Here is a 13,533-nt window from a genome sequence, read left to right on the forward strand (position 1 = left end):
GTGGAGAGGAAGCAGAATATTTAGACACAGTCAGAAGAATGAATCAGGGTTAACAACATAACATTTAAACAAAAAGAAATGGGGATTCAGAATCCAAATCAGGCGGCTCCCCAGCAGACAGGAAGTCCAGAGACACTTGATGGGTAACGCTCAAGCTTTAAATAATTTGTTTCAAGTCAATTACTGTGTGCACCCAAGACTCAAGCAGTGCTTGAAGAGTTTATTCTTAATGGAAGGATTTGCATCATTCATTAGAACGTACTTCTGAGGTTTGACTATCTTGGCTGGTCTCTGAATTCTTACCCACAAATACCTTCCTGCATCTGCAGCATTCTTATAGATATTACAGTCCAGGACATGGGGGATTTGAAGGTCATTAAACAGGAATCATCATCCACCCGGTTCTACGGAATGATCAGCAGAGTGGTTTGGTTCTTGTGCTAACATTACCAAGAATGTTTCCTTTGTCTTCATGCCAGCCTGTTACAATACTAGAAAGTAACCAATATGACTTCGGCATCCCCCTGACCTGGTTTGTGCGAGCCTCTGACCTTGGTGTCAGCTCCCCCATGCAGCAGTCAAAGGACATTGAGACAGGATGGGAACTGGATGGGGGGAGGGGGATGCTGCTTATTCAAACCAGGGACAGAAGGAGGGGGAGCTCTCCTCTGATCTCAGTGGAGGTGAAGAGGGGCTACGCTTCTCATTTTAACCCTATTGTGTGCAAAAGAAAACCTTTACTTCATCAGCAATGGGAGTGGAAGCCTCTGCATGCACATGCCCAATAGCCTCTCCGCTGCATCAAGCTCTGAAACTTCTAAATCTCCTAGATTTAGGAGTTTTACAGTCCAGGATACAGGCCTTGCACCCCCAGATTGCTCTAGATCCCATTATGTCTTATTCTAAGTATGATAATAATAAATTAATGCGGCAGTGAACTACTATAGTGTTGAGATACCAGTACTTAAACAAAAAAAAAAAAGGAGGACGTGTGGCACCTTAGAGACTAACCAATTTATTGGAGCATAAGCTTTCGTTTATTTCGAAATAGCCATGACTATTGGGTGGCCCCTATAAGAAGTTAATGTGAGGTCTGAATCCAGTTTGTAGCGAGCAGGTGTCTACAGCTCAGAAGCCATCGGCATGATTAGCAGAATCTCAACAGGGCAATCAAGGAATGAATGGGCAGGGAGAAGCATCACTCCTCAAAAAGTGACCCTTTCAGAGCCCGCTCGAGGTATATCACAAGGCTAGCAGTGTGGGGAAGGAAACCATTCAAGGTTCTGTATGGCACCTTTTTGGTCTCCGGGACAGTCAGGTGGGCTGCATCATTAGCATGACCTTAGTTTACAAATATATTTATAAAGAGCCCTTCTGAAGCCCTAGCTGGTGGTAGAGTTCCAATGCAATAACCTGGGAGCTAAACCCACTGGCTGTCAATAACCAGGTTTTGGTTGTTTTTAATTGGCTTGACGATCAACTGCATACTGAGTGTGTTCACTCTGAACGTGCTCCTAAATGATACGTCTCCTCCGGCTGAGAGCACACACAGGGTATTTTTTTCAGGATAAATTTGCGCCATTGTAAAAAACACAATGCACAGATCTTCTCTTCAAAAGACAAAAAAGATACATAATTCACTTATCCCTTATTAAAGCCACCGAGATTGTTGAATCAGGGTGTTTTTCTTAAATTGAAAGCAGGTGGGAGAGGAGCTATTAAAGTATTTGATGCATCTCCTGAAATTCATGATGACAAAAATATTTGGGGACATGGCAGCAGCAGAATTATATTAAAAGGTTTAACGAGCTCTGTGGGAAAAACCTTCAGACAAACTCAGCAATTTAGCTGCCATGTATTTTAACTCACTTGCTCATTAAATGGATTGCACTGGGACCTAAACTTATTTTCTTAGCCTTTCTGAATTGTGACTTTGCTTTTCCCAGTTTCTCAATTTTGCCCAAACTCTTTAATCTGAGGGTCAGGGAAGTTAACAGTGGAAAAGACGTATCAGCCAATATTAGGTCAAACCGCCATCCCCGGAGGCTAATGCAAGAGTGTTCCATATGACATAATTTTGAGGGCTTTGTCCAGTTCAGTTTTTAAACATCTCAAGGGACTGAGCTTCCACCACTTCCTTTGAAAAATGATTCCACCACTGAATTGATTTTGCTGTTAGGAACTCTGGAGGATTCCTAGAAGGCTGTTCGATTTAGTTTGCTCTGTTGGGAGTAAGTCCAACTGCGCAGGTCTTTTGATCCAACTGCTCCTCTGCTGCATTAAATCCCAAATCTGGCCCCATTTAGGGGGGGTGGGAGTATAAGGAAGGGGAGGCAAAACTAAAATCTTAGCAGTCAGTGTGATGTCACCATTGATTTGATTTGTTAGTCTCTCGTTCATTTATCTTGCCCTGAAAACCCAAACAAAACCACAAGCCTCCAAACTGTACCCACAACTGATATATGCAGCCTGTGGTCCTCCTACTGTCACCACTCCCTTGCCCATGTCCTTCCTTATGTCCTGCACCCACTAGTCATGCCTGGTCTCTGTTTAGGCCCTGGTCTTGCAAACACACAAAAGCAGACAGCTGCACCTGTGTTAAATCCCATTTAAGTCAATGGGGCCTCATCTACATGGATCCATTTTCAGGATCGGGACCCTTGGGGCAAAGACTTTCTTTTATTTCTGTATAATGCCCAACACAAAGGCACCCTGAGCTCAACTGGAGCTTCAAGGTGCTACTGTAGCATAGAGAATAAATAGAAATGCTAAATGGGGGCCCAAACAATAGCAAATGTGAAATACATGAATTGCAGTGACATTTCTAACGTGTGCCAAAATATCCATGAAGCAAAATCCTGGCTGTTTTCATGCAGCTCTGAACCTACCTCTTGCACTTCTAGACATTTGAGCAGAACGTGCGGCAGGGTACATGGCCTTGCAGGATTGAATGAAAGCGATGCAGGAAGCTCTGAACTCTGCTGAAAATGACACCCGCCTGCTCTGAGCACAGCCTCCTGCAGGACCCCACTGCAGAGCTCCAAAATGCCGGCTTTGTTCAATAATTCATCTTTCCGAACCCAGTGAATAATTGGCAGTCACAACAATGGTGTGTAGCATGCACATTCTCTCCAATGGGAGCTTTGCATCCCCTGTAACATCTTACCCCCCAAGAAACCTCTTCTAGTGCTGGATTTCGAGTTTACAACCCTGTGCTGGGAATTTGAGAGCGAACTAGAAATAATGGAGCCTTTTATTCTGCATGACACCAAAAAAGGGAGGTCCTGCAACACCCAGAACACCACACATTTTCAACATGATACAAGGAGGGAGGGGGAGAGAGATTGTGTCACATGCAGTAATTGATTTGGCCAGGATATAGGACCCTGATGGAATCTATTTAGTGACTGACAGGCCTGAAGATTTTTTGGTTTTGTTAAGCTCTTTTTAACGTTTGCCAAACTTAATTAACTTGAGTATTGTCAAGGCAATGGGAAGAAGTGCTAGACTTGCCTTGGCTGCCTCCAGTTCTGAGTCCCAACTTGATAAGGTAGCACAAGCAGTCATAAATTACCCTGGGAGCTGTAGAATTTTAAGCAGGGAAGTTTGGCTTTGACAAAACTTCAATGCAAGTCTCTCAAAGGTATATTTGGAGTTCTCCAAGTGGCAACAAACTGACTGTAACCAGGGAATTTCCTTAACCTTTAGGCTGCTGGTTGCTACAGACTCCATGCATGCACTCCGTCAAATCTCCAGCATCTCTGCATCATAAGGGGCTGAGCTGAAGTAGGAGGAGACACAATGGATGCATCTTGAGCCACTGGAGGGCTGAACTGAATGGTTAGGTGGATCCCCTTCAACTATTTTTGGTATTCAACTCCCTGTTTTGTTTCCTTTAGTGCTGTTGATACCCACCCCTCCAACCAACAAGGCTCTGATGCGGTTGCTTCTGCAATAGCATCAGCTGGTCTGTCTAGCTTGGAGCCATGGGCCACGCAGAGTAGATTGAAATGGACAAGGAGACTTTTCTATTATGAATATTAACAAGGTCCACAGTGCAGAGAACAATGTTGCTAGAAAGAGATTCAATTGTCCTGGTACTCATAAGAGGGGAGATAGTCATTAATAGACCCATTTATAGGATGAGTAGGGGACCAGGTACCTTTTGAAGTATCCAAATTACAGCATTAATATATCTGGGATAATATTCCCCAGTTGCATGCAGTGATCAGTGACCTGCCAGAGAAAGCCATTTATTTATTTATCTGTTAAGGTACAACAGAACCTCATAGTTACGAACAACCTCCATTCCCGAGGTGTTCATAACTCAGAGGGTCTACTGTATCTTGGATTTTATATTGGCTGCCATTACCACCATATCTGGGTGCCTTCTATGTGTAATTCCAACATGAGTTATATTTGCCCCATCACTGCCCCTCTCAGAGCACAGAGACCAGTATGTCTTGCAGGCAAATATTAGTATTTTAAAATCAGACACATACGCAAGGATTGCACCCTTGGGGATGAAACGGAGGCATTAACAGGAGCTGAGGAAGAGTTGGAGTTTTTAGTGAAGAAGCTGGGGAGACTGCAAGGTCCCTGTAATAGGGCACCTGAGACTTGGGATCTAATCCCAGAGCTGCTATTATGTGACTTAACCTTTGTGTTGTTTTCCCTCACACCCTTTGCCCATCTTGTAATTAAGATTGTAAATGTCCATGCATAATGAGAGGCAGTCCCTGCCCTGAGACAGCACCTAGCGCAATGGGGCTTTGATCTTACTTGGGATCTCTAGGCAGCATTGTAATCCAAATAATAACTAATGCTAATAAGCCGTTTGTGCAACACCCAGCACAAGGGAGGCATGATCCCAAATGGGGCTTCTGGGCACTATTGCTATATAAATATTAAATGATAAGTAGAGAGCCATGCAAAATAATGCTAGATATAATCTTTCCAATGCAAATGAATTTTTAAAAATCTGCCATGTTCTCTGCAAAAGTGTTCCTAGATATTTAAAGGGGAAACGTTCCTGCCAGTTTCTCTTGTTGTCAGGGTTGACGGAGCTAGTTATGTATAGGGCCAGATCCTCAAATCAGCATTGCTCCATTGGACTGGATTTAGACCGGCCCAGGAAGTGGCTCATACTCCTCACTGCACTGAGCTAGAGGGGGAACGGGCTTTGTGGGAGTCTTAAATGCCAGAGTCACAGCTCTCTGGGTTCCCCCTCCGCGTACTGCTGCATGGGAAGCACCTGATCTGGAGAAGAGGCGACAGCGAGCAGCGATTGTTCACTTGACTGGGCCCCGAGTTTCCTTTTTATGTGCAACGAAGGGGAATGTAACCACAAGAAATGGACTGAGAGGAAACGTTTTACAGTCAGCTTGGCACAGTGCTCCCATTTGGCGAGCACTGGCAGGGTTTGCTGCACAAGGGACTGAGACAAGGGGCTGCCTGAGACACCCCTGCAGAGCTTCAGAATGTCAGACTTTGCTTCATGATTCATTATTCTAAACATCTGAATAATTCAGCGTGCTGGATTAATGGCATATGCTCCATATGGAACTTCATTTCCCCCCAGTAGAGTAACTTCTCCAAAGGCAGCATCACATCTTCCGATGCACCGAGTCCCATGAATGTGGTGCACAGGCTCCCCTCTGACAACTGGGTAAGGATGGACCTAGAAGGGCAAGCTGGCATGAAACCCAGAAAGCAGGTTGTTCTCCAACATGGCCAACATCCTGATTCAATCCCAGCTCAGGATGGCTTGCTGTAGGTTGCCTGTAGTGGATTGCATGGTGTGAGAAGCAGCTATGGGGTCTGTGAACATCGGGGCCAGGGAAGGAATGCAGGGATAAAGAGCTTTCTGGTCTGCCTGTTTACTAAGTTATTAAAGTCAACAGTGTGCCCTTGTTGCCAAGAAGGCCAATGGCATTTTGGGATGTATAAGTAGGGGCATTGCCAGCAAATCGAGGGACATGATCATTCCCCTCTATTCAACACTGGTGAGGCCTCATCTGGAATACTGTGTCCAGTTTTGGGCCCCACACTACAAGAAGGACGTGGAAAAATTGGAAAACATCCAGTGGAGGGCAACAAAAATGATTAGGGGACTGGAACACGAGTTATGAGGAGAGGCTGAGAGAACTGGGATTGTTTAGTCTGCAGAAGAGAAGAATGAGGGGGGATTTGATAGCTGCTTTCAACTACCTGAAAGGGGGTTCCAAAGAGGATGGCTCTAGACTGTTCTCAATGGTAGCAGATGACAGAACGAGGAGTAATGGTCTCAAGTTGCAGTGGGGGAGGTTTAGGCTGGATATTAGGAAAAACTTTTTCACTGGGAGGGTGGTGAAGCACTGGAATGGGTTACCTAGGGAGGTGGTGGAATCTCCTTCCTTAGAGGTTTTTAAGGTCAGGCTTGACAAAGCCCTGGCTGGGATGATTTAGTTGGGGATTGGTCCTGCTTTGAGCAGGGGGTTGGACTAGATGACCTCCTGAGGTCCCTTCCAACCCGGATATTCTAGGATTCTAAAAGGACGTTCTCAGCCAGGAGAAGCAAAGCGCAAGAGCAGCAACATGCAGTTGGGGGCAGAATTTCCTCGGAGCCCAGTGGCGAGGAAGGAAGAGGGTAAGATCTCATGATCCTTTATCCCTTGCCTACCATTCTCCCCCCTTGCACTTCCTTCTTTCCTTTAACTCTTACCCTCATTAGCTCAGCCTCCCACCTAATTAAGCCATTTGAACACCCTTCAATTAAATCCACTTCAGGTGTGGAAGTTAATACCTTAGGGTATGTCTACACTACATTTAAATGCCAGCAGCTGGCCCTGGCTCGGCCTAAGGGGCTGTTTCATTGTGGTGTCGGCATTCAGGCTCCAAAACCTTCCCCTCTCTTTGGGCCCCAGAGCTCAGGCTCTAACCCAAGCCCAAAGTCTACACTGCAATGGCTCAGGCTAAAGGACTGTGTAAATGGGCACAGGCCAGCTGCAGATTTTTAACTGCAGTGTGGACGTTCCCTTCCTGACTGGCCTGCTGGGTCAGCTCTGGGCTCCTGTCACTTTGTCACGAAGCTGAATGGCCGAAATATTTTATCTTGATGTTTAGAAGAGTGGGAACAGTTGGTCGATGGTTCTCACATTTGTAAATAAACCTCTGCATCCATTATCACCCTTTCCTGTTTGTAGTCCTGTAGAGCCAAGATCAGGCCTCCACTGCACTAGGGCCTGTATATATACCTAGTCAGAGACAGCCTCTGAGCCAGAGACGAACAAGACAGACAAAGGAAGGGCTTTATCCAGTTTTTACAGATGGATAACTGAGGCACAATGGATTAAGTATTCCCACGTCACCCAGTGAGTCTTTGATAAGCACAGGACATGAGGCAGATTTTCTGGAATCTAAAGCTAGTGCCTCAATCATCCTTCTTCTCACCCATCCTGCAGTCCTTTTTTATGGCCCTATGGACGCTTAGGTTGCAGGTCTTTCTGCTTCACTTTTAGTACAATTAAACCCATAGATCTTTGCTTCCATTTATGTGGGTCCAGTCTCTTAAGCATAATTCATGTAGGGCCCCAAGCATGTGCATAGCTTAATGGGAGCTAGAAAGCTTGCTGAATAAACAGAACAAATATAGACATCTCCTGTATACATTATGTTCTGCTGGAATTTTGAAGTCTCAATTCACATATTATTGGCATAATTAGGGAATAGTGGGATATTTGATTTGCATTACCGAGCTGCTTGAGGTTGGAATTATAAGATCAGTTCAAATTCCATTGTAGTTCATTATATTTGACTATTTCTTACCAATTATGTGCTGAAATGAACAACTGTATGCCAGTATAATATGCTCTTACATTTCTCTCTCTGTCTGCAAGCCACAGGAGACAGGGAAGCTGTACTTCCTTATAGCTGATATCATTGTGAGAGGCAATACCCTTTCTTGGGCACCAAGGAGAGTGATAAAGAGGCTCCCATTAACAGCCGTGAGAATGAAACTACCCCGTCATTCATGACACTGTGGAGACATGAATCGTTAACGGAATAACTTACAGCTTGAAAAAAATTGGTGTCTCTGGGGACAAGATTGTTGTACTAGAATACTCTTCCCTTACAGGGGAAAATAACATTCACCTGAGGATGTCAAAGTAATTTGCAGAAGTGGGAAGGAGTTAGGATACCCATTTCAGAGGTGGGAAAATGTAAACACAAAAAGAAAAGGAGGACTTGTGGCACCTTAGAGACTAACCAATTTATTTGAGCATAAGCTTTCGTGAGCTACGGCTGTAAGGTGTAAGATGCCACAAGTCCTCCTTTTCTTTTTGCGAACACAGACTAACATGGCTGTTACTCTGAAACCTGTAAACACAAAAAGGTTAGAGAGCAAGGGTGATCTTGTGATTAAAGCACTGGGCTGGGATTCAGAAGATACGGATTCCATTCCTGGTTCTGCCACAGGCTCCCTAGGTGAGCTTGAACAAGTCACTTAGGGGCCTAAATATCTGGCCTCAGTTTACCATGTGTAAATTAGGATTAATAGGACTCCTTTTCTTACACTGTGTTTGTCTTGTCTATTTATGATGTAATCTTCAGGGCAGGGACTGTCTCTTATATGTTTATGTACAGTTCCTTGCACGACACCCTGATCTCGTATGGGGTTGCTAGTCATTATCATAATGATATGCAAGGTGCTGGGCATCCCTGAGTTTAAGTGGGGTGCTGACCACTTCTGAAAATAAGAACCAACATGACTTCTACCAAGCAGGTGAGGAAGCTCCAGAGCTGGGAATAGAACCCAGGTTTCTTGACTCCCCGTAAACATTCTTAGATATGATACCAACTTTCTGTCTTTAAAGATGGCCCCGAAGTTAATAAGAACTTGATTTTGGCTTATCCTTTCTATACCCTGGCTGGAAAGATTAGAGGCAATGCCCTGAGCTGCTGTGCGGCATTGCAGGTTACTGCTCAGTAACCATCATTCCAGCCTTCCTTGACTGCACAAGGCAGACTTGCATTTATGAAGTGCATTCAAATACAGTAGAGGAGCCTGAGAAACTATCAGCTGCAGGGGCCTCCTTTTGTTTTCCCTCAGAGTTCTATGCTTACAAAGTGAGTGGACAATATCAATTCCTCTGCATGTTTCTCTTGTTTTAAGTTTCTACAAAGAACAAACCAGGAGACACACCAGGTCTGACAAACTTTGGGAGTTGGACCATAAGTTATTATGCAGAGTGAGGACTGAAGGTGAAATTCATGCCTGTGCAGAGTGACAACGCCAATTTTGAGCCTTGCATTAGGCCCTCCTTTTGCTGGAATGAATTTCACCTTGAGTGAAGAGTGAATAAGGACTTCAGGGACCAAGTCCTTAACAAATGGAGAGAAAAATCACCATACAAAAGATATTCACAATCTTTTGTATAAGCTGGTCATACGGTGCACAGTGACTCCATCAACCCAGGAGCATTGATGGAGCTGGCATCCTCCCCATCCCAATCCATAATAATTGAACAGAAAGTGGTAATAGACCCAAAAGTACAAGAGATGGTGCAATCTCACCAAATCAAATCAACATGCAGTATAATCACTCATTAAGCCAATTTAGTCAAGTGATGACCTCAGTAGTATTTAATTATACACTTAAATGTCAAATTAATATGCAAATTTGGCACAGGCCTTTTCCAATTATATTGCATTAAAAACTTTCAAGTAAACAAATGCAACTGGAGTTGACTGTGTCCAATAAACACCAATACAAAATGTCTCATAGCTGTCAACTGTCAGATTTCTACAAAGACCTGAGTACATGAAGTAATTATACTATACGTCCTTACTGCATTCTCCATAATAGAGATGTCCAACATATGAAAGCCTAGAAGAGCTTCAGAGTAGCAGCCATGTTAGTCTGTATCCACAAAAAGAACAGGAGTACTTGTGGCACCTGGGGCAAGATGGCCAATTTTAGTTTGGTGGGTCCTGCGCTTTTCTTGGCAGGGAGCTAAAATGCCACCCTTTGCCCCTGCTCTTGGGTGCCAAGGGCCCTGCTACTAGCCCAGGAAGGCAGTAGAGGAGGGAAGCAGGGGAGGGGTCTGGGTTTGCTCCTCACTCTGAGTCTGATTCCCAACCCCTCTCAACCTCTGTGGGTTTCTTACCCTCATCCCCTTTAGGTGGGGTTATCCTTGGTCCTTAGATGCTGGGGGGAAGGGAGCCTCCCTGTCCCACTGGGCAGGGTCACCCTTACTCCAATTCTCAGGTCTTACAAATCTCTCAGCACACCTCCAAGCTCCAGTCCTTCCTCCTCCTCTCTTGGCTACCTGATGCAGGGGGTTTTATTAGATTCCTGACAGGGCCTTAATTGACTGCAGGTGCTCCAATTAACTTGCAGCCACCTTCCCTAGTCTACAGGGAACCACACCTTAATTAGCCTTGAGCTTATATATTTCCCCTCTAGCACTCTCCCACTGCTCCCTGGCTCTCCTGTATCACACACCTTATAGACTAACACATTTATTAGAGCATAAGCTTTTGTGGGCTACAGCCCACTTCATCGGATGCATAGAATAGAACATATAGTAAGAAGATATACACATACAGAGAAGGTGGAAGTTGCTATACAAACTGTAAGAGGCTAATTAATTAAGATGAGCTATCAGCAGGAGAAAAAACGTTTGTAGTGATAATCAAGATGGCCCATTTCGACAGTTGCAGTCACTACTGTATTTATATAGAGGGTTGCAAACATTCTGTGTAAATAAGCTGCTCACCTAGTATTGTTCACCATTTTTTTAAATGCCTTGTTTCAGCTACTGTTTCCAATTCTATTTGGCACTGCAGTTGCTTTCCATACCATTTTCCCCCCTCTGTCATTTGTCATTTTAGAGTCACCTGTGAATCTTTCCCAAATGGTTTATAGAACTAAAGAGTTCTTGGGGAAACAGATTTTTCTCCAACTACATTGTTTGCAAATGAAATATGCTGTTTTGTTGAAATCACACAAGGCACCCAGGGACAGGCTCATGCACCCGAAAACTCTGCAAGCATTCTGTTCCACAAACCATACCTCACATGAAGCAAAGCTGCCAAACACCCCTGGGGAACAAAGGTTCTTCTGCATTGCAAACTGGTTTTGGTCAGCTTCCTGCAGACTTCCTGCAGGCATGCATGTGTCAGCGGAGATAACAGAGAGCTGCCACTTTTTTGTCTAGCGTCCTATTATTTATGGTGCTCATAAGGCTGAGCAATGACAGGTAAAACACTGTAAATGTCTTGATAATACCACAACAACAAATTGGAAAAGGCACTGCTGGGCTAGCAGACGGAGCAGGAACTGACTCGCCCATGATGCGCAACTGTCAAAAATGACCCTTTAAGTGAATCTGATCATCAATGTTCAGAGACTGGCTCAGGGTGAGATTAACCCTTGGCTAATTCCCAGGGGATGGAGGTTTATGGAGCGGTACCCCACCACACAAGTCGACATTACTGATAATCCAACATCACTAATTAATTCCGCTTGCTTAGGCAAAAGGATAGCTAACCCTGCGACCCCCTGGGAAAGCCACAAACAAACAAAAAAGAACAAAAACCTAACAAGAGAGAGATTGATTTTTTCCTCAGAAGAGAATTTGTAATGGGGAGGAGGGAAGGAATAAAATAAGGTACAACAAGGAACTTTCATAGATACTTAGTATGAAGTATGGAAATATCTATTGGTGTCATTAGTTCTTTAAGCAGCTGTACAAACGAGCATACAGGTACTGTCTGGGTTTGGCTAGTGATGGTGATTGCCGTACAGACAGGTGCATTTTGGGTTTTTTTACAATGCAGGTATAGAGGTTGGGGTACATTCTCTGGTGCACTGGGCCTTGGGCAGGGTGGATTGCACCCCTGTGTTGCTGCAGGAAGGCACAGTGCCCTGTATCACCCAGCCCCGCCCCGTGGCACAGCAGACCAGCAACAGTTTGGCCAAGTTGCTCTCTGCAGCTGTAGAGTAGAGAGTTGCATTTGCCCCTTAATTGCAGGATGTAAGCGGGGTGGGTGGGGCACTTAGTGACTTTTTCTGGAGGCAATCATTCCGAGTCGGGAACAGTTCCCATTAACTTGGCACTGGTGTAAATGACTGCACAAGGTCCAGGGCAACAGAGAATTCAGCCCATTGTTGTGTGAAAATCATTGTGGACTCCAATTTGATTAAGATTTTACCAAATGCTTTACACCCCAATTACTTCTGTCCTTGCTCCCCTCCCTGTGTTGCAGTGGCTGATAGATACACTCTACACCATTCTCCCCGAGCACTGTGATTCTATCAGTGGATGCAGGGTGAGTAGAGCTGGTCTGAAAAATTCCATCACAGCCGTTTTTGTCAAACTCAACAAATCATCAATATCAATTTTTTTCATTGAAACAGGTTGATTGTAATGTAGTTCTGATGGACCCTACACTGGGCTCCATCAGAAACCTTCCTTACTTCCTGCCAGCTCACCCACCTGACTTCTCGGCAGCCTGGACTCCCAGGCCACTTCCAGGTGATGAACTAAACTCCGTGACCAGATCCTTGCAATTTCCCACTCTGAGAGCCCTCCTCCTGCATGAAGGGGCATTTGCATCCTTTTCCCATTAGCATCACACACACAAAATTGCAGGTGATTTTATTTGTGGTGGAATTATTCAACTGCACTAAACAGATAAAATAAAGCAAGGTGGAGGATAACCCGGCCAGCAGGTGAGAAGTGTCCTGCTCTGCACCAGAACTGCTTAAGGTTAATTCATCAGAGCTCAGTTGATACCTCCCTTATATAGAAAGTAAATCTGCTTTAATATATCATACCTATTCCTAACTCACACAACTGAAAATCTCATTTCATGGGCTCCAGGTTCACCAGATTACAGTTCCACCAGAGAGAGTCTCTCAGAGAGATACAAACTAATAATAACATATTAGCTTGTAAAAACCGGATTTTTCCCCTGATCGCCCCGCACGTGCAATGATGTGCAATGCAGAACCAGTTCCGCCAGATGTGCATGCGGAGAGGTCTATTTGTCATACACACTGTGTGGAAGAAGAAGGCCATCGATCTTTGGTTTGTTAATGGAGTGATGCTTTCCATTTGTGTTTACACTTGTCTTAAGGGGAAAGCATTTTCCACCACTATAGCTGCATGTTTGTGATCAAGCTGAGATTCCTGAATGATGCTCCACTTTAAGCCATGCTAGGCTGCAGTAAATGGTTTAACATTACAGAATGCCTGCTCCTTTTATAACTTATAAGGGGGAAAGATCCTTGCTTCTGTTGCTTTATATTTTGGAAAATTCTTTAGAGGGAAGATTCTGTAAATTCTCTTTTATCCATTATTCTGCAGCTATGCTCTTACTGCAGTTCACTGAAATCTAGCAGCCTCCTTCCTTCCTCTATGGCTGCTGCTTTAGGGCCTCTCTGGCTCAAATCTAAGACCAAGCACGCACCTGCATGAGCAGCCAGCCATAGATTGGTCAGTTACACAAAGAGCCAAGGAAGATTTACCCTTCCCTCCAGGTTTG

Source organism: Lepidochelys kempii, chromosome 19, assembly GCF_965140285.1.
Source record: "Lepidochelys kempii isolate rLepKem1 chromosome 19, rLepKem1.hap1, whole genome shotgun sequence".
Classification (NCBI taxonomy): Eukaryota; Metazoa; Chordata; order Testudines; family Cheloniidae; genus Lepidochelys; species Lepidochelys kempii.